General features: G+C 39.0%; 1 protein-coding gene across 12 annotated transcripts in view; it reads right to left on the bottom strand.

Annotated features, from left to right (window-relative positions):
- INPP4A (inositol polyphosphate-4-phosphatase type I A) overlaps positions 1–24,208 on the bottom strand; it is a 113,406-nt gene that overhangs the window by 65,569 nt on the left and 23,629 nt on the right. For 9 of the 12 annotated variants that reach the window (XM_083854539.1, XM_083854549.1, XM_083854550.1 and 6 more), the window contains exons 2-3: positions 7,368–7,428; positions 1,125–1,271 (exon numbers count right to left, since the gene is read on the bottom strand). The gene's annotated coding sequence lies outside the window, so the exon portion shown is untranslated. Of the gene's footprint in view, positions 1–1,124; positions 1,272–7,367; positions 7,429–19,155; positions 19,211–23,467; positions 23,499–24,208 lie in introns of those variants that run through there. The other 3 variants (XM_083854544.1, XM_083854543.1, XM_083854545.1) reach the window with 3 other exon arrangements.

Below are 24,208 nucleotides of genomic sequence, written 5' to 3'. Positions count from 1 at the left end.
TTGCTATCCAGCAGTCAGCTTCTAAATGTATCTTTGTCACAGGCTAAGCTTAACACGCCTTTGTCCATCCCTACAAATTCACTCAAAGCCTGATTTATCACACAGATTTCCCTGTGCCACACAGGGGAACTGCAGGGCAATACAGCAGACAGCATCACACACTGTAGGAGTTATCAAAAAACACAAGCTGCCAAACAGCCTAAGTCCAAAGAATCCAAGGAATCACTGACCTTCATAAATCTTTAAGCCTGCGCCTAGCTGTACATAAAGCATTTTCCTACTGACTACTGTCACATACTATGCAATTATCACTATGCACTCTATATTGGTTAAATATTTTATCCACGTGCTAGGTGAACGCACAAACTCAATCAGTAAGACATGCCATATATTCAGTTCACATCACCTCTAAATCACACAAGTAGACACTTCTCTTTTGGTATCATAATCCTCCTGCAATACCATAATGTGGTACATAGTCCTGTATTAGTCCTCTGATGGTCTGCAGACATCCTACTTGTTGGCTATGACCTAGCTGATACCAGCCACATTTCAAAGCTTCCCATAACTCCAGCAGCAGAGCTGTGGCAATTACATTTCCCTTTTCACCAGTCTTCCTGACATATCCATCACAGTTGTCTCAGACTCCTCTTGTAACATAAGTACTTTGATCATCCCTGTAGTTTATCACAGAATGGTTTGGGTTGCAACAGACCTTAAAGACCAACTAAACCTGCCATAGGCAGGGACACTTTCCACTAGATTAGGTTGTTCAGAGCCCCATCCAACTTGGCTTTGAACGCTCCCAGGGATGCGGCATCACCAGCTTCTTTGGGCAACCAGTTCCAGTGTGTCACCACTCACAGCATAAAAAATTACTTCTTCATATCTAATCTAAATCTACTCTCTCAGTTTTCTCTGCCACTATTACATACTGAGGTGATGTTTTTCAGATACTGCAAGAAGTGTTGCACACTTATTCTACATCAGGTCCCAGCCTTGATGCACCCAGTTGAGCTGCCCTCAACTGGAAATACCCCTTTTTGACATTTGCCTGTACCCCATACATCATTTTCATGATGATGTCAAACTGACAGACTAAAGACAAACTTGAACCCACTTACCCTCATGTAGGCCTTTCTCCTTCAAAATCTTCCATTGCTGAACTCCCTCTTCATGGGAAAAGTTGTTGCATTACTTCCTAAGCTGAGGCTGCAGCACCATCCAGTTTCAGGCATTCAGCACTGATGCCAGAGTCAGGTGCCCAGGCTCTGTTAACAGTCAAGACAGAAAGCAGGAGTTGGGTGCCTAATTAAAAATCTGTCTCTTTCCACTGATTACATAAGAGCTCAGACTGTCATACTGCTAATTTTGACACCAAGGTTAAACTGAGTAAGAGAATTCATGACAATGTGTGGCCTGACACTTTGCTGGGTTGAATTCCATCCCTTTAGTATTATCTAATTGTCCAATTAATTGTACAGTCACTCCATCTAAAACTGTGCACTAGAAACCAATGTCCTCCTCCTCTCTGCAGGTTTCAACAGCCTGCTTTCAATACAGCATGCCAACAATATCAACTCCAGGAAAAAAAACAAACCAAAACAAACAAAAAAGCCTCAAGAAAACTAAACAAGTCTACATCACATATATCTACCTCCTGTCTCTCCTGTATCAGTTCTTTGGGTGCATTTACAGTTCTTATACTAACTTAATCTTCCTCCACCTTGAACACTATTTTTGATGCAGCATCATGTAAAATGGCTCAGTAGAATCCAGAGAGACCATATCTAGCCCATTTATTTTTCTAGAAAACCTACTTTCTTATTAAAAAAAGATACTAGGCCAGTTTGACATGACCTATCTTAGAAAAATAGATTTTGTTTCGCCCTCCCTCCACTTAACTCCCATGTCTTTAATTATTTATTCCTTAAAAAAAATTCTGAGGTTATTAGGGTCAAATTAAAAGCCTGAAGTTGCCTAGATGACATTTTCCATATATATAAAATTCAATAATATGAATTGAATTTGAAACTCTAAAAACCTTAGTAATGGATCTGTATTTCACACATAAAAAGGTACCTTAAAAAAAAAAAACAAATTGGAAACTCCCAATGGAGCAACTTAAAAAGCCATTCTGACAGCCAGAAAGTCTGATTGATTTTAAAATAGGAGAGATGCAAAAACTGGATGCTTCTTCTCAGAAATGTAAAATTATGAGTAAAACACTGAAGACTTCCTGAAACCTCCTGAGACCACAAAACCACAGGATATAGCTAAAGCTCTTGTATAACATCGTATGTGTTGGACTCAATGATCTTGAGGGTCTTTTCCAGTCTTAATGATTGTATGGGAAATCCCAGTGCAAATTTGAAGTGTTTGTGGGATTCTGTTGCACAAGCCTCCAAGAGCAACAAAGTACTTTAAATTCTCATTATTCACTACAATTTCATATATTCACAAACTGTTGAATATGTTCATGTAGGCTTTTTGATTGCTTGGGTCACTCAAGCATGCGACATCTGGAAAAGTTTCTGTTATAAGGCATGACAATTTTCTTGATAATATCCAAAGGCTTTTTAAAAGAATAAATATTCTATTCATTTTAAGAAAACTGTTAACATTCTGTAAGAAAGTTTTTTTTTTTCCTTCCTCTACTTGATGTTTTAGCATTTTGGTATCTCTACCCACTTGATAAAAATGCATAAAAATGCAAAAAAAAGAAAAAAAAAAAAAAATAAAAATAAAGCCCCTAAAAGCTCAAAACATTTCCTTAGTCTATAATTTTAAGCTCTTCTTCTGACCCACATTTGCATTTCTTTGCCTTGAGCTGAAAGTAATCATCTTGTTAAAAGGTAATATTTGTATATGTTGCCTCCTTCAGACAAATTTGGCCTGAATTTTAATATACTTACTGATTCATTCTTCAAAAAGCAAAAGTGTGAGTTGTGCATCTTTGTGCTTTAGAAGTAGGTTTGTAGCTGCCTGCACATATCATGCAATAGTCAAAATAGGCAAGCAGTTAAGATTTCTTCTGGATATCATGGCTAAAAATGTCTAATTGTGCTAAATTAATAGCTATGGGCACCCAATAGGAGGGGTAGAAGTGGGAGAGCAGGCACCAATCTCTTCTCTTTGGTGACCAGTGACAGAATTCCAAGGGAATGCCATGAAGCTGTGTTGGTAAGGTTAGGTTAGATAGTAGGAAAAGGTTCTTCACTCAGAAGGTGGTTGGGCATTGGAACAGGCTCTCCAGGACAGCGGTCACAGCACCAAGCCTGACAGAGTTCAAGAGGCATTTGGACAACATCCTAAGGAACATGGTGGGATTCTTGGGGCTTTCCTGTGCAGGATCAAGCGTTGGACTTGATGATTCTTGTGGGTTCCTTCCAACTCAGATGATTCTATGATCAAATAAATTCTGGTTGAGCAGAGTGACTCAGCTTAGGGGTAGCACATGAGCAGACACATAACTACAAGCTTCAGTTCCACTGAAGCAAGCAGAAAGGTTAAGATTTCTCCTGGTGTAGATTTTAAGACTGACCTGACTTTTTAGGAGACCTCAGACCACTGACAATTGCTCAGATCACTGACAACTGTCAAGCTTGCTAAAGCTCCTGACTTTACCAAGGGCTGCAGATCCTCAGTGTCTACAAAAGATTTTTATTGAGATGTCTGAGTTCAGAGTAAAGACAAGAATTTGAAATTTTTTCCTGACCTCCCCAAAGCTATGAAAAATCCTGCAAAAAATTTAAAAATAACTATGAGCCTATTCTGCTATTTATTCTCCAGAGAGTAGCATGATAGCAATGCCTCACTCAGTGTGAAGCAAACTGCAGATTTTTTGTCCTTTATTGCAGTGCTTGAAGCTACTGCAGTCCATACCTATGGAGACCATACAGAGTGTTTACAAGTGTTTGTACTGCACAGTCCAGACCTTTTGATGGGGAGAAGTCTGTACCTGAGGACCTACACACTCACTTTCTATCTTTTCTTCCTAGCTAAAAGGAAAATACTGATGGAAGTAGGAAATCATCCATATGCAGATTTTCCAAGAATTAAAATTAGCATGGTAGGCAGCTGTTTTAGAAGGTTGGTTTAAATGGTTCAGATTAAGTGTTAATTCTCTCAGTATGTTTTAGTGAAACAATTATTACTGAAACCCTCATTATTATTCTGTGGTAGTTTATCTATGTATCTCCCAAAATAATACTATACAAGATAATACTGAGATTATTAACAACTAGGTACTGGATATTTTGTAATTTAAACATTGTAACAGCTTTATAATTAAAATGGAAACACAGGAATAAAATTAATGTTATTGAATTGAATGCAAGCTTGGACGGGATAAAATTCTGAGACTTTAAAGGGCTTGATGTAAGAGTAGCATTTAATTCCAGAAAAAGCTTGATTTTTGTGCTTGCACAGAACATAATATAGACAAAATATTTGTAAAAAGAGACAAAAGTCACACAAAAGAACCAAAGTAAAAGCCCACAGATCACTGTCATTTCCAGATGCTTAAAACATTTGAAATCCTGCCTCTGCCTCCTCGCTATGTGCCCTCTTCAGTGTTCTCATTAGCTATGTGACATCATGTCCTCTTTCTCTTCTTTCTTTCCCTCTCCCTGCATTCAGGCTCTATTCAATACCATTACACCTTCATGTAACATATTATTCAAACTCCGTTTTTCATCTCTCTCTTCACTGCTAAAAGCCATGGTTAGCTCAGTATACTAAAGCCAGCAGTCAGAAAACTCTCTAATGGAATACAGAATATTACAGAAAGGCCAAGTGCCACACATTATGCAATGACTGCACATGTAGTTATTGCAATTAAACATGCCACGTTGGAATGGGGCATGAATGGATCTAGCACTAACAAGAGGATGATGAACATTATGCTCTAAGAAACAAGATCACTGCATGTTTAACACAGCCACGCAGTGTCACGTGGCCTGCTCTGCACTTATACTTTACAAGCTGGCAAGAAGCAAAAAGGAACAGACTAGCAAATGCTGGTAGTTTTTGCTAAAAAACCCCCAAACTGTAAAAGCAGATAGTAATCTTGCAGTAAAAGCTAACAACAATCATCGTAAAGCAGCCTGCTGTGCTTATATTAATGATCTCCTGTCCTTAGTGAGTCACCCATGCTGTTTGTCCACTCATCGTCTGCACCAGTAGATACTTCAGCAGGACACATTTTCTAGAGATGTCACTCAGAGAACTGACTGGAGAGAAAGCTGTGACTATTATTTAAAAAGAGTGACATAATCTGTCTTATACACAATTAAGGAGCCTTAATAAAATAAAAAAAAAAGTGGAACTAGACTCATATGCAACACAGAGTTTGCATATGAGTCTACCTAATAGAGAGGCCACTAAATCTGCATCAGTGGAAAGAAAATATGCACCAAAATACCAAGCAAGCAGGCAAACAGAAGTGGTGGTACTCTCTTTTCCTTCTCTCCTATTTTCTCTCCAGACCTACTCTAACATGAAGCTTCAAGCAGGTAGTGCCATCTGACAAAATATGGAGTGGGTAGCACAGCCAGGGTGTATTTGAGAAACACTTAATTAGGATGATACTGCTGCCCCTGTAGGGGAGCCCCAAATGTTGGCTTTTAGCTCTATTATTATGGATTTCTTTACAAGTGTGGAGACAGACCCCACAGGGGAGAAGTCATAGCTGTCTTGGGGTAGAATGACAATTCTTTTTTAATTTCTTCAGCAAGAAGCAGCACTGCACTGGATGGAGATGAAGGATTGCCTCAGGCATTTCTTTTCCAATGCAGACAATGATTAATAAAAGAAAGAAAGATGGAATGAATGACTAGTATTAATGCAATTCCTTTTAAATCACAATATAGCTACAGGGCCTGGCAATGCTAATTTGCTGCTGGCAACTTTATCCTGGCCTTCTTGGGATGGAGAAAGATGTATAAGTGCTCGCCTGATTTCCAAGTTTGTCTTCACTGAGCAGTTCAAGATGGTTAAAGGAAAAACATTATACATAAACCCTTAGAGCGTCCTGTTGCGCACTCTCTTCCATTCTGCCCCAATTAAAGAACTGAGTCCATAGTATCAACCATTTGCTTTAATTTCAGCTGTAGGCACAGCCATGGCAGCACACCTCTCTAAACTTTACAGTAATTGATTCTCAGTCTGCATTAAGACACTCATTTAACACAAGAAAAGCAATGCTGCAGGAGAAAGTGTATCTGCTGACTTTGTCTACTTGATCTTACAAACAAATTTGATCTCCCTTAGCAGGAGGAGGGGAATAACATCTCTGAGAAGTCAATACTGCTCACCATTGACTCTACTCCACCATTCATTATTTGCTAAACTCTACAAAAGGGCACTGAGGGCACTACATCAGGGACAAGGACACTGAGGTCCACTCTCCATTTCTGCATGCAACCATAAAAATCACATTTGACCAAGAGCATTCTATTTCACCTCTCACTGCTTCCTATTCCCACAACAGCAAAACTTCCTACCCCTATCAGAAGACTCATTTTATTAGTCTGCTTCAGACTGCTTAGCAGTTCAGTCCACATCCCCCATATCATCAGCAAATGTGGCCCAACTTCTCTTACTCTCTGGAATACCAGAAGCAGCTGCTCAGCTCAAAACACAGCTGCTCTGCACACAGGAAGCAAGCGGAGTCCTGTGACTGAACTGTGCTTGGAAACAAGTGGCCAAGAGTCTTCTCACTTCTGCTAACAGGAGCCCCACCAGGAGAGAGATTTCTTTCTCAGGGCCTAGCAATGTGACCATCAGCCTCTGCACCCTGCCACACCACAGGACATAAAGTAGCTTTTTCACTGTGAAGAAGCAAATACTTGATAAATGTGAAGTGTCTAGCACGGTTCAGTTTCCATCCTGAAGGATACTGCTGTATCAATGAAAGACAGACCTGCCTTCTTCCATCTCTGGATGTTTAAGGATAAAAACTCTGATAAAAAGACTGGTTTGTTCCTATGGTAGAAACAGGAAACAAATATTGTCCTTTCAGCACAGGCTGCACTTTAAATCTCACAGACTTCTAGAAAGACATAATGTGTCCAAATACAAACATATCATACTGTCATAGCTATTGAACTTCCTCACCTTTTGTGGGCAATGCCCCCAAATAAGAACAGAAACCCCATGGCCAATATAATGAGCTATTCATAATACAAGCAGGATAAAAGCACAGCAGAGGTACCAGAACATCGGATCTTGTCAGCGCTTCATTATTTCCAAGGCTGAAGTTCCTTTAGATTTCTCTGCCTCTAATTTATGATGAATCTTTGAACCCTTGCCTTCAGTGTCAACATATCAACACATTACAGTAGTAATCACTAAAATTATCTTACCTTACTCCACCTTTCACAAATGAAATTCAGCATGTGTATCCAGTTCTTTTTTTAATGAAGCCTGAAAGACACAAAAAGGACAAATTATTCCTGACTGAAGCAATCCAAATAACAGGCTAGTAGTATAGGATTTATTATTATTATTATTATTATTATTATTATTATTATTATTATTATTATTGTGGGGGGAGGCAGTAAGTAATAAATATAGGACCAAAACCCCACTAAAAACCTGTGTAAAAAATGCTGAATGCTAACATTTTATAACATAGCGTCCCTGTCATTTGAAACAAAATTGTTCATTCAGTTTCACACTTTCACCTCTTTATTTACACTCAGAGAACAAAGTCTGTATAACTGGGAGGTAGCAAATAACTCTATGGATCTTTTTTTTTAATCTTAAGGTCAAAACATGAACTCCTCAAGTAGTATGCTTTCCAGTATAATTTCTAACCTGAAATATCAACCATTTTTCTTCAACAGAGCATGTTAGAAATCTTTGACTGTGGTACCCCAAACCTGCGGCAAGTCAACAGGTTCCTATGTGGAGAAGATGCTTCTCTATTAAAAGGTACAGATGGGGTAACCATATAAATATATACAGTAAGATTAAGAAAGGTAAATCCTTAAATCACAGAAAAATGCAGTCATAAGCAAAGAACTCCTCAAAACATTAAATTCAGGAAAGATTTGTATATAAAGCAGTGTTCAAATGTGTGATGCAGTAATCAAGATACAATTCATCAGTTTACAGCAGTTTACTGAAGCAGAAGAAAGAAGTCAAAAAGTACTAAGATAAAACAGCACACTACAGACTAACAAGAACTTCTGTTACCAATTGGGAGCTTATCAGCTGAAAAGCGAAGAAGAAAGAAGGCCCTGGAGTCAGATAACACAGCCACAAAAAGGGAGATACTTCACTACGATATGCCAGCCAGTGTGCTCCTGTTGCTACAGGAAGCAGCAATGAAACTAACTCAGGAACACTTGCTACAATAAGCTGAACACCATCCAGCTCAGTCTGCAACATGTAGAAAAAGGCTCGCCCAGACAAGGAAGAGCCACCTTCTGCAAAAACACTGTTAAACTCTGAAAAGTGGAAGCTGAGATGAGTTACAATTTGCTCTTTAGCGATACATGACAAGGGCCTTCACCGCTGAGGTGAAAAAAAATGTTAAGATAAACAGGATGTTAACAAAGTAACAAACCTAAGCTGGAAAATAACAAAGAAGACAGTTTAGCCAAGGGTAACATTGTTTTCCATATAATAGGAGTGTTATGCCAATGTTAAAACTAGACTTAACAAGTCAGGAAACTGCCTCAAGCCCTATGTCTTCATGGACTCATCAGCAAAGCATCTAAAATGTCTTACAAAATAGTACCTCTTCACAGAAGTGGCCTGCAAAGCAGCTTAGATTTTGTTCTGTTTTCATTGTCCAAGGTGAAGGCAGAACAAACTCAAGGTTCACATCTATGACTATCAGTTCAAACGAGAAGTTAACAAAGCGTTTCATTAACCCTGGCTTTTTGTCCTCCATGAGGACAGAGACATCTAACATTATATGAAGCTCTTTTCCCAGTGTGATATGCAAGTTATCAGAAAAAAAAAAAAAGTCATTTACTATTTAAAATCTTTTTTATATTGGCAAATTCAGTTGCAAAGTTCCAATTTAATATCCTTTATAACTTCAACTGTATTTATTTAGTATTGTTGTTTTGTATTTTTTTTTCTTTTTCCACTCCAAAAGCAGGGCGAGTGCTGTGAAAGCTCCTAGATACCACGAAGGCTACTCCCAAGGCAATTCATTGCCAGTCACAGTCACAAAACCAAGGGCTGATACTGTGCACCTACTACATTAAAATCCTATAATATCCTGCACCACCATTCACCTTCAGGACATCTAATACAAATACTTAAACCTGGTCAGTTATTATTTATTTAATTTAAAGAAAGAAATTTAAATGGCAGAGATTATAAAGGAATCTAAAATTTTTATTTACAATACTGTGACAAAAAACAGATTAGCTCTGTGGAGACAGGCAAATCCTTTTCAACTTTGTAGCTTACCTCAGGTACCTGTAAAATAGAGACAATGTGACTTAGTAACTACATCGAGCTTCTTTGCTGCCAAGTTACGCCCATCTTGCAAAGCAACACTGAGATTAGTGATGTGTTTTAAAATCAACCCATTGGTGAGATTTTTTTAAAAAATAATTTCAACTTCTGCAGAGAAGGCATGACCTATCTACCAATCTATCTGCAAGTTCTGACCTCCTGCAGATGCCCTCCTGCTCTACACCCTCTTCTAAAAGCAACTTTGGGTTTCCAGCTACATTTCTAGAGGTCGTCTTGAAGTTCTCCTCTTTAACACAACCACAGGTTTTAATTGCACTCCAGTTCTCTTGCACTTTGATACCTGACTAAGAACCATCCAAGTGCAGCTTGAGCTATAACAACTAAACTGAAGACCAGTAGCATATGCCCAGGTATCACATTCCCAGAGATGCCAATGGCACTTGCAGATGAATGATTCTGAGCACCAATTCAAGTCACCCTTTTTCACCCTACCTTATAAAGTCTTAAAATTATATTGCCCTGTAATAGCAGTAAAACCACAGCAGAGTGTGGTAATGTACTAGTGTAGACTGCACCAGAAGGACTGTCTTCTTGACATATTCTGCCTTCTGTCTCTGGCCATTTGCATTAAGACATCTTCAACACAGAAAAAAAGATTCTATTAAAGACTGCAGCATGGTTTTACTTAATTAAAACCATACAGAAATTGTTTTGCAATCGACTGATGATGGCAGTTCAACCCTTAGAGCTTGCTGCCAGATTTTAAAAATCATTCACATCCTTCACTGTAAGGAAATTATACATAGTGAGGCTTTTTCTCTCCCCAATCACTTATACTTGCATTCAGGGTTACCACACAAACTAAGGAGAACATCAGTTCTCACTTAAATCTGCCACACCATTATTCTAAAGTATGGCAGAAAGTGAAGTGCATTACACTATTTTCTGTAGAAAAACATCACTGTGACAAAAACCAAACATAAAAGTAACAGGGAGTATACACGCTCCCACTGGAAATCCCTCACTTTCTCCTCCATATTCTCTTCTTCCTTCTTTCTGACTCACTGGATAGCAGCTAAATCATTCCAGGAAGGAAGGCGCAACTAACACTTTTGCTTTGCAATTAAGTGTGGTGTCAACACCTCTGAATGGTACCTGCAACCCATGACAGCAGGTGTGATTTTGTCTATTAGTTAATGAGGGAAAAACAGAGCTACTTTGACTGGAGGTCAGCCTTGATAGCTTTTGTCCAGGTTCAGTCCAACAGCTGTGCTATTCCCTCAAGAGCTGTGCCAATCTAAACTACTGTCTCCCATTGCTTGTCCTCACTTTTCCCTCCTTCTGTCAGCAAAATGGCTGTTGGTATAACATGTTGGTATAACCTAAATGTTTTTTTTTAAAAGAATCCAGGCACAGCACCATAAAAAGCAAACCAAAAAAAGAAAGAAAAGAGACTCCACCACCTCACTTTACTTCTCCCCAGAATACTTGGACAGAAAAAAAAAGAGCAAAACAGAACATTGTGCAAAAGGTACGATGCAAAACCAAGGCTCTCTAACAGGCTCAGGATGGGGAAGGACTGTTTGCTGACAATACTGGTGAATTTAAAGAACAAGAACTTCTGCAAGTGGACAAGAAGCTGAGGATGAACCACATGACAGCAGAGCTGTAAACTAATGCTCATTCAAAGCAAGTTGTTTGATCTGGTGTAGCTCAGAAGATATTTCCTGTAAATATATTTTAAAGGCTCAAGTTTCCAATAATCAGCCTACAAACACAGACAGCATGTTCCTTTTTTGGAAGGCAGAAAATACTGTGTCTTCTGCTGTGCTCTGTCTGATCTCCTTTGCTTTGGGGCAAATAAAATACTGCATTGTCTAAACTCTCTTGCAATTATATACAATTTCTTGGACTCCTTGATTCCCCATTTTGAAATACCAGTTTACAGGAAACACAAGAACATAAAGAAGATAAACTCACTTCACTTTGAGCAAATCATTATTGTGATCAATATGGCACCTCTTTTTGCAACTTACACAAAACACTATCACCATTACACCAAAATATACCCTCCAGAAAAAGAGTAAAATTTGCCTTGTCCTCATCTCACTTCCCCAGAATTACTTCAGATTCGCTTGCATTATGTATGCAACCTGTATTGTGCACATTAAGTACACAACATTAAAATTTTATCTATTCTCAGCTCCTGGTTGTGAAGAAATAAAACACGTCTGCAACTCTATCTATCACTTGGTTACAGCAGTGCTTTAGCATTCCTAATGCTAGGCAGTGTTCCTGATGGAGTCACAGCTTCTTGTTGGGCAGAAACACAGGTACAATTTACCTTGCTCTGCACTTGATTTTTATGAAAAGAAAATCATAGAACACAATCATCCTCCCCAGGTTGAACACAGAGAGTCAGAATGCAGAGCATGACCCAACCATTCCTCAACGCTGTCAAACACACCTCTACAAAGTCAGTCTAGATAAAGTGTGCAGTTCTGCAAAATGGGAAGCCAGGAAGAGAAGATTACAAAAGACAGTTTCAAGGTCAAATTGGTTTGCACAAGTAGATCCTGTATTTCATATTCAGTTTTACATACTAAAGAGAAGACATGGTTTGATTTCACAAGCATTACTGACCCAACCATCTGCTATGTATTTATGCAAAAAAGATGAGGTGGCATCCAGGACCATGGTGCACCAATAGTGAACAGTTTTGTAATAATGTTGACAGTAAATGAATAGTGTCCAGTATCTAAAATTCTTACTCTCTTCTTTCATTTATTCTATTATTGTCACAGTAGGACACATTTTACTTAGCTACCAAGTGCCCACAATGCCTCTCCCTTTTTTTATCATGGGAGGCACTGTTTTCAAGCTAGATAACATTTCAATGTAAATCTAAACATCCAAGGAACAGTGGCTGGAAATTATCTTCATGCAGTGCAACTAACTGATAATTTTCTGTGGATGTTCCGTTTTACTCAAATTCCCAAGATGTTGAGACATCAAGATGGGTTTTCCTTACTGCACTGATCTTGTAATGTTCATTCTATAAGCCCTCAAATGCAGCCTGAGAGCTCATGTAAATGGGAACATTGGGTACTCCAGCCATGAAACATAAAGTACAATATGGAGAAATCTAGGCTGTATTATTAATTTTTCCTATAAATAGTCACGTTTACCGTGAAGGCTGTTTTCTCAGAAATGTGAATTACAAAGGAACAGGGGAAAAAATGCAAGTTCTACAGAAAGATGCCATACTTTCAAAAAATAAATGCTGCACACTAACATTCTTCCTTCATCAGCTACCACAGCCTTCCCAAATGCCTATTTGACACATATCTTCTAAGTGATCTTTTAGATGTCTGCAAATGTTGCTAGTGACAATAAACCACTGTGCTAGAAAGAAAAAGCTCTTCTCATTTATCCTGGATGTCTTCCTCATGACTGGAAGGGGGATCAAATCTTCACACAAATTGAGTCAAATTACTAGAGTTCTTGTCTCCTACTTATCACAAATACAACATCAGCTAGGCAGATCTTCACTGGTAAGTGTCCTGTCCTCCATTTGTCTTTCTTCTAAATTTTACATAAAATTGCTATTTAAAGACACCTCTGGTTTCTAAAGAGACAATTCTTACCTGTGCCAGATTTTTTCTAGCCCACAATAAAATCTTACTGGTGGCCCCTTGTGACATTTTGATTTTCCAGGAAATTAAATAATATAGTGATGTTTAGATATCTGAAATACAAATCCCACTAACAAGCACAGAAAAGAATATGCAGTCCTTCTTGAGATATTAGGAAATATTTGCACACCCACCCCCCTCCCCCCCCCCCCCCCCCAAAAAAAAAAAAGGCAAAACATTTACAAGGAAGTCAGAATTGAGACAACATGGGTGTTGAAGGCACACCCCTCCCTTCCTCAGATCACACACATAGACACTGGCAGCCTTCCCTCACTTCCACACATAAAAGGAGCTGGTTTTCCCTCATTCCCACTGTGCAAATGGAAGTTTATCCTTCCATGTGCCCAACCAGGCCCCCCCTCACTGCTCTCTGTACCCTGAAGGTGCTCATCTCTTTCCACTACATCCATGCACTCTGCCTCTCTTACTACATGCCAGCAAAATCTGCCTTTCTTACAATGTGCCAGCAAAAGAGGAGTAGTCACTTTTCCATGCAACTTTCCAGTGTAAAATCAGTTTTCTGTTGAAGTGGCAGCATTATAATATCATGTTCTCATCAGAATCTACAAAGCTATGGGACAATGATGAGAAATCTTCCTTATGCAGGCAAAACCACAAAGGCCACATTCTTTCTATTACTCACTACCTCCTGTTTACCAAAACACAATTGAAAGTCATCTATTTCTCTCGGGAACAGAGAATAATTTGAGTAACTTTTCCCAGACACCCACATTTGAGAGAGAGTTTATGACAGAAAGAGCTCACTCCAGCCAGCTCAGTTGCATGCATGTTTATGTCATGTATTTAGAGCCATAATATTTAGTGACAGTAATACTTGTGACACAATCCTTTTCATACAAATCCACCACACTATCATAGAGAGCTCAAAAGAGCTCTTCTTCCAAGTTTTGCTGAAACAGAGGACACTATCAACATGGCATTATTTATTTCTTGTCCTTGTATGTGCATTATAAAAATCAACATTTTGCCATTTTGCGCCATACATCTTCAGGAGAAGCCCTTCCAACTGCTCAACAGAAACAACACTGAAGCCTGGAAAAAATAAATCTTATGCTATAAGTCAGACCACTTGTGTCTATTTCTGAAATGAGATAGAAGAAATCTTTTGGAGCACTTTGTATTTCAGGAATCTGGGATTTACAATACATTCACCTATCACACATAGGAAACTCCATGAAGTTACTGGCATTTAGTGCAATCCAGAATATTGCAGTGCTGTCTTTTTTTTTTTTTTTTTAACAGCAGACTTGCTGCCCAAATAACCTGCATGCTCTGTTATTCACCTCTGCCTGTAGCTGCTTTGCCATCTGGCACTATCAAGTATTTATCTAAAAAGTAAATTTGAATTAAGGGTCATGAACCCACTCCCTTTAAATTGTGTTTCACCTGAACAGAGAAGGTCAATTCACAGTTATGTGAGACATCAAACCTACCAATTAGTGCTGTTTATTTAAGCTCATGAAGATGAATCAGAGGTACTCTGCTGCTTTAAAGGCAAAGCATCAATTTGAAATGAAAACTGAGCTAATCCCAGATTTCTGCCTCCCTATAAAATACAAGGACAATTCTGCACAGAAATAACATGCCATCATAATCCAGGCCATAACCTCATTTAGCCAGAGTAGAATGAACTATCCTCATGCTTCCACTGGCTCTGACTCTGGGGCAGGACAGGGGGCTATAGTCATGAAGTCAAGTGAAAACCCCGACCCTGAAGGCAAATGAAAGGACCATCATTGTTACATTCAGAGTATAGGCTGTACCCTTCACTCTTTAGTTAAACTAGCACAAGCTTCAAAATACACAAAGGTTTAAACAGACAAACAATGAGATTGACTTTTTCTGCCTGATGCAAAAGCTTGTGCAACACAATGAGGTGGGAGCCCCTCTAACAGTTCAGGCCTTCCAGGGCAAAGAGGACGTGTTCACCCCCTTCCTCTGTGCCCCCCTGCTTGAACTGCTCCAGGATTAAGTGAAGAGCTTTTCAGGACACACTATAAACAAAGATTTAACAACTCTTTCCCCCTCTTCTTTAAAACCAAGTAACAAATCTAATCCCTACAAAAAGACTTCTTCAGAAAATAGGAAAAGGGGCCAAGAAGATGGCCTATAGATGCTTACACTTATACAAGACCCCAAAAATAACTCATGCAAAAAAGTCATCTCTAAAATTACACAAATAAAAAGAGGAGTTCTCCAACAAACGAGATGGTCCAGTACTGCAAATGGTGCTATTCATACTGCTCACATGCAAGGATTTTATTCCAATATAACTCCAGTTTACGTGAGCTTATTTCAAACATGCAAAAAAATAAACAAAAACTTGTAAAAAAACCCCAACTCATAGGATTTTTCCCCTCCCTCCATTCAAATTCCTATTTGAAAACAGAAATGCTGTGCTGTTCTCTGACAAGGATGTACTACACAAACACCAAGATGCTGCTTTATCATATACTGCAGAGTCTTTTCTCAGGAAGTCTAATGTCAAACATCATATCATCATAGAAAATATGACAATCATTTTTTCTGGGGAAAAAATTATAAATCCTTATTCAGTGGATGAGCCATCTTTTACTCAGCGTAAAATTCAGCTTCTGATATAGCAGTGGTCCAGTTTGGGTTGATCATTAGCTAAAACTGTAATACAATAAAAATATAATATTAAAGATGACTCACATAAATTTAATGAATGGCAATGACAGGATTGGATTTCCTCTAAGTTTTTCACCAGGCAAGGCTAGTTATAAATCATTGCTAATGCAGCTTTTGTGTAAAATAGGAGAGTAAGTGCTTCCTCCCACTAAAGAATTTTGGAGAAATGCTTTATTTTCTCTAGGGTCCTCATTTCTCCAAATACTACCCACAGCAACAGCTCTGTTTCCTGCAGCCATTTCCCCCTGTCATGGCAGGGAGAGGTGGAAGAACATGCCCAAGGATGATGCCACTGTCTGCTTTGAAACTTCTGCTGAAGGTCTGAAAGAAAATGTAAGAGATCAGAGTTAATCCCACAGCTCCCTGACTGCCAGGATGGCTGACAAAGAGCTCAGAGTAACACAGCTAGAGCATGGCCACAAAAGAAGCCACCAAAAAAAAAAAAAAAAAAAAAAAAAGCAGGAGGTTCCACAAAGGAAGAAACAAATAAAGGACAACCTGAACACCCCACCTGTTGCTTGGAGCACACACAGCACAAGGAGCAAAAGGGAAATGCTGAATGACATGAGCTTTGTGGCATTCAAGGCTTTCCTGGGTGGAAAACCTACCAAGGGGAGAGAATCCACACCTGAGCAGCTGAACTGAGAATCAAAAGGGGGCTTAAATTTCAGCAGGAAGTTCACAGAAGCTTTAGAGAAGGCAAAATTAACAAAGCATGGCTCTGAAGTAATGCAGTGATGAGAAAAACAGCTGGGATATCCTGTAGGTTAGGAACAGGAGGGGACAAAAGGGAGCTGGGATCTTCTGTTTGGGTTTATAGAAAAGAAAGGCAATGAGATCATGAACTCTCACAATTCAAGTCCTGCCAAAAGTCCCAGTGAAATAATCCAAATAGCTTCTACCACTTGTTACCTTTGCAGCCTAATACAAAGCCATGTTAAGGTAATGAACTCCAGCTTTCAGGGTGCCTAGAGAGCAGACTTTGACAAGCCCTGTTAATACTTACTGCAAAATCCCTCCATAGAAGGATCAACTGCAGCTGGCTACTCTGCCCTTAACACAGACATATATGAACATATCTTCTCTGCACAGATCTTTCCTACCTTGGATATTTATGTTTTCAGTTGTAACTTGCTAATATATCCCAAAGAAGGCACATAATTATTGACATGGTATCACAACAATCACTGTTAGAATTACACTAGTTCTTCACAGAAGCTCTCCAACTCACACAGAGCAAACTGTCTAACTATCTTGCACGAACTGGATTTCTGTTCTTTTTTCAGCTGACATTCTTTATCCCTTAGTGGCATCCAAGTGGCAGAGGGATGACATGAATCAGAGGGAATTCTCTCTGGTGGTCAGCTCTTACACAAAGAGTCTATGGACAAACAGATGGAGAAGACGTCTTCAGGTTTGTGTTAATTTAGGGGCTGTCATCCTGGTTTTTAGATGTTTCAGGGGCTAGGATTTTCTAGATTTTCTAGATGTTAAGCATGTTCTTGAAATGTCTTTTGAAAACATTAACTTTAACATTAATTATTTAACTGTGTCCACAATGTGTTACAATAAAGAAATTATGTAAACTAAACTGAAGATAATTGAGTTTTATTATAATAAGTTATTTGTTCTGACTTAATACAGAATTCATACCTAAATGCATACTTAAAGGCAACCATTAAGGCACAGTTCTGACACAATCTTAAATAACAGTAATTAGGAAACAAATCAGTGGAAAAATTAGGACTGTAAAGAATATTTTACTTGTACTTGTTTGGATGTGGGAGAAGGAGACTGACATGTGCCAGTTTGTTAGTTAACAGTCCCCAAACCAACCCTAACACTGTTTAAGCTAGTTTGCATTTATAATGCTGTAACATGAAAAATATTTAATTTCAGAAACATAAGTAATCAAAATTAGTCAACAAAATTTTTCCTCTGGGAGTTGGTCATCCATGATAGACATTGTTTTAAAAGCTCCTTTCACAGTGTAGTTTTCCAAGTTGGATGTCACCAGAATTATAAAGATACTACAAATGCACTAACAGACCTTAATTTCCATTTTATGAAGAAAATTGATCTATTTTAAAAGCTAGAGTAACACCAAATATGGTTAATTCATAGCAATGAAACCACTGTACATCAGCAAATGCTATAAACTAACAAACAGAAGAAGAACCTAAAGTATGCTGTCATTTTAAATACTATTACTACGGCACTCTATTTCTTCCAGAGAAGGTGACAGTCGTCCCTTTTATGTAAATTCTACATGGAAACAAGTGGTAATTTCAAGTACCCGAAAGTAACTTAGTAAATTATCAGGTTTTGAAAATATCCTCATTCCCTCATTCTGGAAACAAACACAAGTGATCTGGCTCCTTTTATTACTGAAAGCAGCTGCCAACCTCACTGTACAATGCCGTGTAAAAGGATACTGCTTTGCAAATCCAAAATAAATGGGGGGGAAAAAAGAGACTAAAAGAAAAAATTAATTAAGTAAAATTTACTGCTGCAGTTCAAAATCAGAATCCCTAGCTTATAAAATCTCTTGTGGGGAATACAGCAAATGCTCAGACTCAGTGAATTCTACATGAGCATAATATGCGATACCAGTCTAACCTACATTAAAATTATAGCACTAAAGTGAGTAAAATAGCAGTAAAGCCACTACAAACAAATGTTATACCTACTCTGCATATGTCAACACTAAATAGAATGTCTCATTTTTTGCATATTACTAATTTTCAGAACACAACATATGTGTGTTTTAGTGGCATGAGATGAAAATCACTCCAATATCTGGAAGTGCCATTCATTTACAGTATTTGAGGAAACTGTTTACATCACGGCACTGCACGGATCACATGCACAGTCCCAGCCTGTATGCTGAAAGCAAAACAACACAGTGACTCTAAAGGTAAACAATTATTCTGCTACTTCTAATGCAACTGCTTTTTTATTCTATTGACACAGAAATTCAGTAAGCAAGAATGAGAGAACTGCAGCACTCTCCAAAGAACAGAAGTCTGCTTAAAAACTACTTGTTTTCCTTGCCCTACCATCTAGCAGCACTGTTTCTTCAAAAGAAGTCTTCTGTCCTTAACATGGCTGCCATGCCTTACATAACATCAATGAATGAGAAAGTAGTTATTTTGTTTCCTAGGACGCACACTGCCCATTAGCCATATGATTCCCCATATGGCACAGCAAACAGTCCAGACAAAGCTTTGCAGTAACACAGCTCCAAAGATCAGCATCTTCTGAGAATAACAGCAACAGTAATTCTGACTTCACAAGCTCTAAATTCCCTTTGGTACCTATTTAAATAAACAGGCATTCTTACCTTAAGAAAGCAATACTACTAATAATAGCAGTGCTCAGTAGAGCCTCCTCTGTTTCATCCGTAAAAAAATATCTTGGTGCAACTGTCTGCTGCAGCAGGTAATCAATAATATAACTTGCTTCTTCTGTTGCCAGAGCTGCTCCATCTGAACGCTAGCTAACGTGAGCACTGTCAGTGTGAGTCATACCAGTGACTCAGAGCAGATGCAGAGCTGCAGGAGGAGTTTAAGTTTCAAGCCTTCCTCTTGCTCTGGCTCCCTGTCACACAGGCACTCACTGCCTGCCTGTGTCTCTCTGTGCCTGCAGACTGCCCCAGCTTGCTCTCCCAGCAGAAGCTGGATTTTATCCTCCGCATAATCTTGGAGAGTTGGGCAGTTTGGGGTTTTTTAATTTGTTTTGGCGTTTGGGTTTTCTCTCCACGCCAGAACAGCAATTCTGCTTTTTCATTACAAATATATTTATCAGGAATGCAAAAGCCTGCTCTGCCGACCAAGTTAATACCATGATATGTCGGGTGATGCGCTACTATAAGATACCTGTGGGCTCACGAATCTCATCAAGAATAGAGGCAGAACTCAAAAAAAACCCCAAAAAAACCCAAAAACAAAACAGGAGAGACTATAAAATGAAAGTATTGAGTGTGGGCAATGTCCATTTATTCATTACAACTTCATAGCAAAGTGTCTGATTTCATTAGGTACTCTGGCCACGGCAAATTTGGCCTCAAATGCAGTGAGATGAAAGAATTGTAGGAAGGACTGTAGGAAGGGATGCACATGAGCAGAAATGCTGTGAGCCTGATACCAGTTTAGCAGGGAAAAGAGCCTATAGGAAAAGAGAATAGCTGCATTATAAACAGGAACAGTGCTTTTGGGTTTAGGGTTGAGTTCTGTCAACTTCCCCGCCAGCTATCCATCTCACCAGGCACTGATAACCTAGTCAAAGAAGCATTTTGAACACGTATTTATTTCCCAGGCCTGCCAGAGTCCCCACCACAAACAAACGAGAACAGACATCATGAAGCTGAATTTAGGTACTTAATGTTAGACACTGTTGATATCCATTGCTGTATTGCACTTATTTCTAAAAGGCACATTATACTAAGCAGTTGCAGTATTTAATAGATTCAGCCTTCACAGAGGCAGGTGAAGCCATCTAGTACTGAGCCATTAGGTTAAGTACATGGAAACAAATTACAGTGGGATGAATCAAGCAAGTATTGTCAAAAGAAGATGCTGGCTGAAGGAACGATGGCCCTAAAATGTGTAGATCTGCTTAACAGCCACTCATATAAACACCCCCAACAGTTTAGGGAAAAAGCAATTGGTTTATGTCAAAGCATTTACAGCTGAACATTTTTCCTCATACTCAGTGCATGTCCAGTTGGCTATCACCCAGCTAAACAGATTTGTGTTAAGATTTCTCATGGAAAGGCTAGTACCAATGCATGACTTTCATGGGTCTGTGAGTTTTGTTCTTTTAAAGAATTCCTTCTTTTCCAAAGCCCAGTAAAATGAAAGGTACCCCTGCCCATTCAATCCAAGTATGTGTGCAGCGCTCTTCAGGACTGTATCTGGCTGTTAAAAATGCTGAACAAACTTTGTACTACTGATGGTGAATGTTTACTCCATGTATCCCAAAGCAGCCAAGAACACTGCCTTGGCAAGGATGAAGAGATGAGAAAGAATCAAGCTGAGCAAAACAACCCTTGAAGCACAGTCATGGAGACAGCATAAACAAGGGGAATATAGAATAGCTGGTATCTAGGAAGATACACTGAATTAAATTCTTTCCCCTAAAACCATTAGTATTCTATCACTTGGAAAATCCTCTGTTGAATCCCATCCTTTCTCCCAATTTACTAATGACAGTGAATATTTGCTCCTGTCAAGCTTCCAAGGCTTTATTTTCATGTTTTAAAAGCTTGAATAGGCAAGAGAATGCTAAGAACCACAGCATGTCAGGGAAAAATAACAAAACACAAAAAAACTCAGCAGCAGCAACAAAACACCAAACCGAGACCCCCTGAAATTTTAATCAGGAAAACTAACACAGTCCAAATGGCATCTGTGACAAAGGCAGAGAAGATAACAAAACTGGATGATACTTCACATGTCTTGGGGTTTGGAGGATGGTAGTTTCTTTTCTCTTGGAAGGTGGGGAGTTCTGGTTTTTGTCTCCTTTAAAATATTTGGCATGCAATTGTGTATCTACATTCAATTTTGTGCTGCTGTCCAGCTAAGAGTAGAGATTTGGATCAAAGCTGACTCAAAGGAAAGAGCTGTTAAAGGCCTCAAAGAGATAAAGCACACCAAGAGTGAGCACCTACTGTGTAATATGCATATACTTGCCTCAGCTGCAAATGACTTCATCTACAAATCAGATGTGATTTAGCTGCTGTAGGCAGCAGCTTCCTGTTTTTTAATTGATGAGTCTTTTTTGCTGGACCTTCTGCAGTAGGAAGGGGTTGGGTCAGGGGTTGAAAAGTGGGAAAACCCAACAAAAGTAAGCACACAGATGTGGATGAAATCTTAACCAGAAATTTAGTACAATCTACTGAACTAAACACTGCTGCAAGAGATTCTGCATTAAGAGACAGTGTAGATTATTATATACTCTTTACAGTCTACAGATAATGTTTTTTTCCTCCTTCACCTTTAGATAACAAGCAAGGAAAGGCTTTTCTATAGTACCTATTCAACATGGTACTAGGCTCAAGAATCTTGTTCCTCCTCATCACCTCCCTGTCTCTAGGAATTCATTTGTTTGGATTCTTTTTAAAGTCATCATTAAGCCAGTGATGGTGGATATGATTTCCCACAGCCTATTCCAGATTGTCAGATTTCTTAATTAACCTGCTTTCTCATGAAAGCTCAGATTGTCCTTACTGAGAACATGAACCTCTAATCCTGTTTCTGAGCCTTATTCTTCTTAGGTTATATTGTCTGGGGGTGGGGGAGGGAAACTGCACCCCCCCCCCCCCGCCCCAAACAACCAACATTAATTTTCTTCAAGGACAGAGCTGGCTCCTGATGCAGTAGGGTAACAGAAGTAGATTGAGGACCACTGCCAATATATATACACAGTGCCTATTTCCACCCTCACCCTCCCAGCTTTCCAGTCATCTTTCCAACAGCTACACTCTCTCTGCAGCATCCAAATGTTTTGTAATCTTGTTTTTCTGAGCCCTGTGTAAAGGTAAGAGTTCAGAGATACTAATTTTTGAGGAGCACTGACACACATTTTCAAGAGGAAAAGCAGAGCTAATTTCCTGAACAGGATCATACTCCCTTTATCATTGATATGGGCATTACTATACTTTCCAAAGCACCAGTGAGCAGTCACACATGGAAGTGAGCACTATGCACACACACAGCAGAAGATATCCACTGCAAAACAAGCACGTAGTTTAAAAATACATGTAGGCAAAAAAATTGAGAAGATATTTTTTGAGAAATATTTTTTGCATTATCTTACAAACATGGCTAACTGACTTAACACATATCCACAGCAAAGCAAAATGCAGAAACTAGATCTCAGTGTCTTGCTCACTAGACTATCAGACTTCCCTACTGAGGCATCTCACTAACAGGTTCCTTTCTCCCATCTAATTAGTTTTCATGGGTATTTTGATACGCCATGACAAAAGCCCTGTTTGCTTCTCAGGAAAATTAAGACTCCTGCTGGAAAAAGCGTCAGAACCAGAATCTTTACCCTGCACAGACAATGAATAGAGGAAGCCACACATGAAAGCAGACCTTTAGTGATAGGGTATGGGGGGGAAGGGAAGAGGATGATGCACTTACCACAGTTATCTCAAGGTTTTGGAAGATAAATAACAGGACATACTGTAGCGGTTGAACTTTTTACCTTCACTACATCATCTACCACTTGGTAGAATCTTGCAGTCCTCTCTAAAAAGCTGTTAGTAAAGCAACCCACAAGAGACTGTGGGAAACCATTTCCTCCACACGAGTACATCTCCTCACTGAGACCACCTCCTCAAGCTACTGCTATAGCTATGACCCACATAAAATGTATTTTTTATTACTCCCTAACAATCCAAAAGCTACAAAGTTTGCAATGGGAAGAGAAAACAAAGTGACAAGCTGTCAGCAACACACTGCATGCAGATCTCAGAGAGAAGTACTTCTGCAAATCCAGTGAAAATGCAAAAGACAACCTAAATGCCCATTTCCTCTTAATTGTCTGTTCTCAGCAGATGAAACAACAAACTGCAGAGACTAAGATCAGAGAAATCAGCCTAAGCAAGACAAGGACAATATATCTCATAGCAACAAAGATGTACTGACCAGATGAGAGACTGGTTGACAGACACTGCTGTGGTTCCTGCATATACAGACAACAATATATTGCAAAGGCTTGCTTGGGTAAGAAGGACTCTCCAGATTGCACTTGATGTCAGCAGTGTCAGCTGATCTTTTGGCAGCCAGCCTGCTCACATCTATCCACTTCTGCTCTCTTTTTCTCTTTAATGCTAACATCTGCCCATGTTTTGCATCAACAGAAAAGGTCAACAAGACTCTAATGACACATAAAACCTGATAATCAAGCAACGCACCATTTGCAATTACTGTGTGCCCACTTTTATTCCCCTTATATTCAGAACTCAGCTTTTTCCTAAAAAAAAACCAATACAGGGCAAGTGCAGAAGAACCTGTAAACTCAAATCTTACACACATGCCATGGAGTTCAGTTTGGATAACAGAGAAAGCATGTCAGAACACATACAGTCTCCCCAGGCTTCCAAGAACATTAAGATTAGTTCTATCAATATAGAACAAATTCGTTATTCCAAACAATCTTTATTTTTCTATATAATGCACAACTACCCCTCTGTTACAAACCAGCATGCTCATTTTCTACACTCATACAATCACTTCAATTGAATATTGACCTGTGAATCCTAATAAAAGATCCAAACAAACCCAGGCATAAACTCATTTTGAGGCAAGTCTGTCTGACTTAAACATCACAGTTCTTCACATTGTCTAACAAAATTCTATACTCTGATGGATATTCTCTAAATCCAC

Source organism: Zosterops lateralis (assembly GCF_965231275.1).
Source record: "Zosterops lateralis genome assembly, chromosome: 2".
In the NCBI taxonomy this organism is placed as follows: domain Eukaryota; kingdom Metazoa; phylum Chordata; class Aves; order Passeriformes; family Zosteropidae; genus Zosterops; species Zosterops lateralis.
The sequence above is the reverse complement of the archived record's forward strand: the minus strand, read 5'-3'. Positions and strand labels throughout refer to the sequence as shown.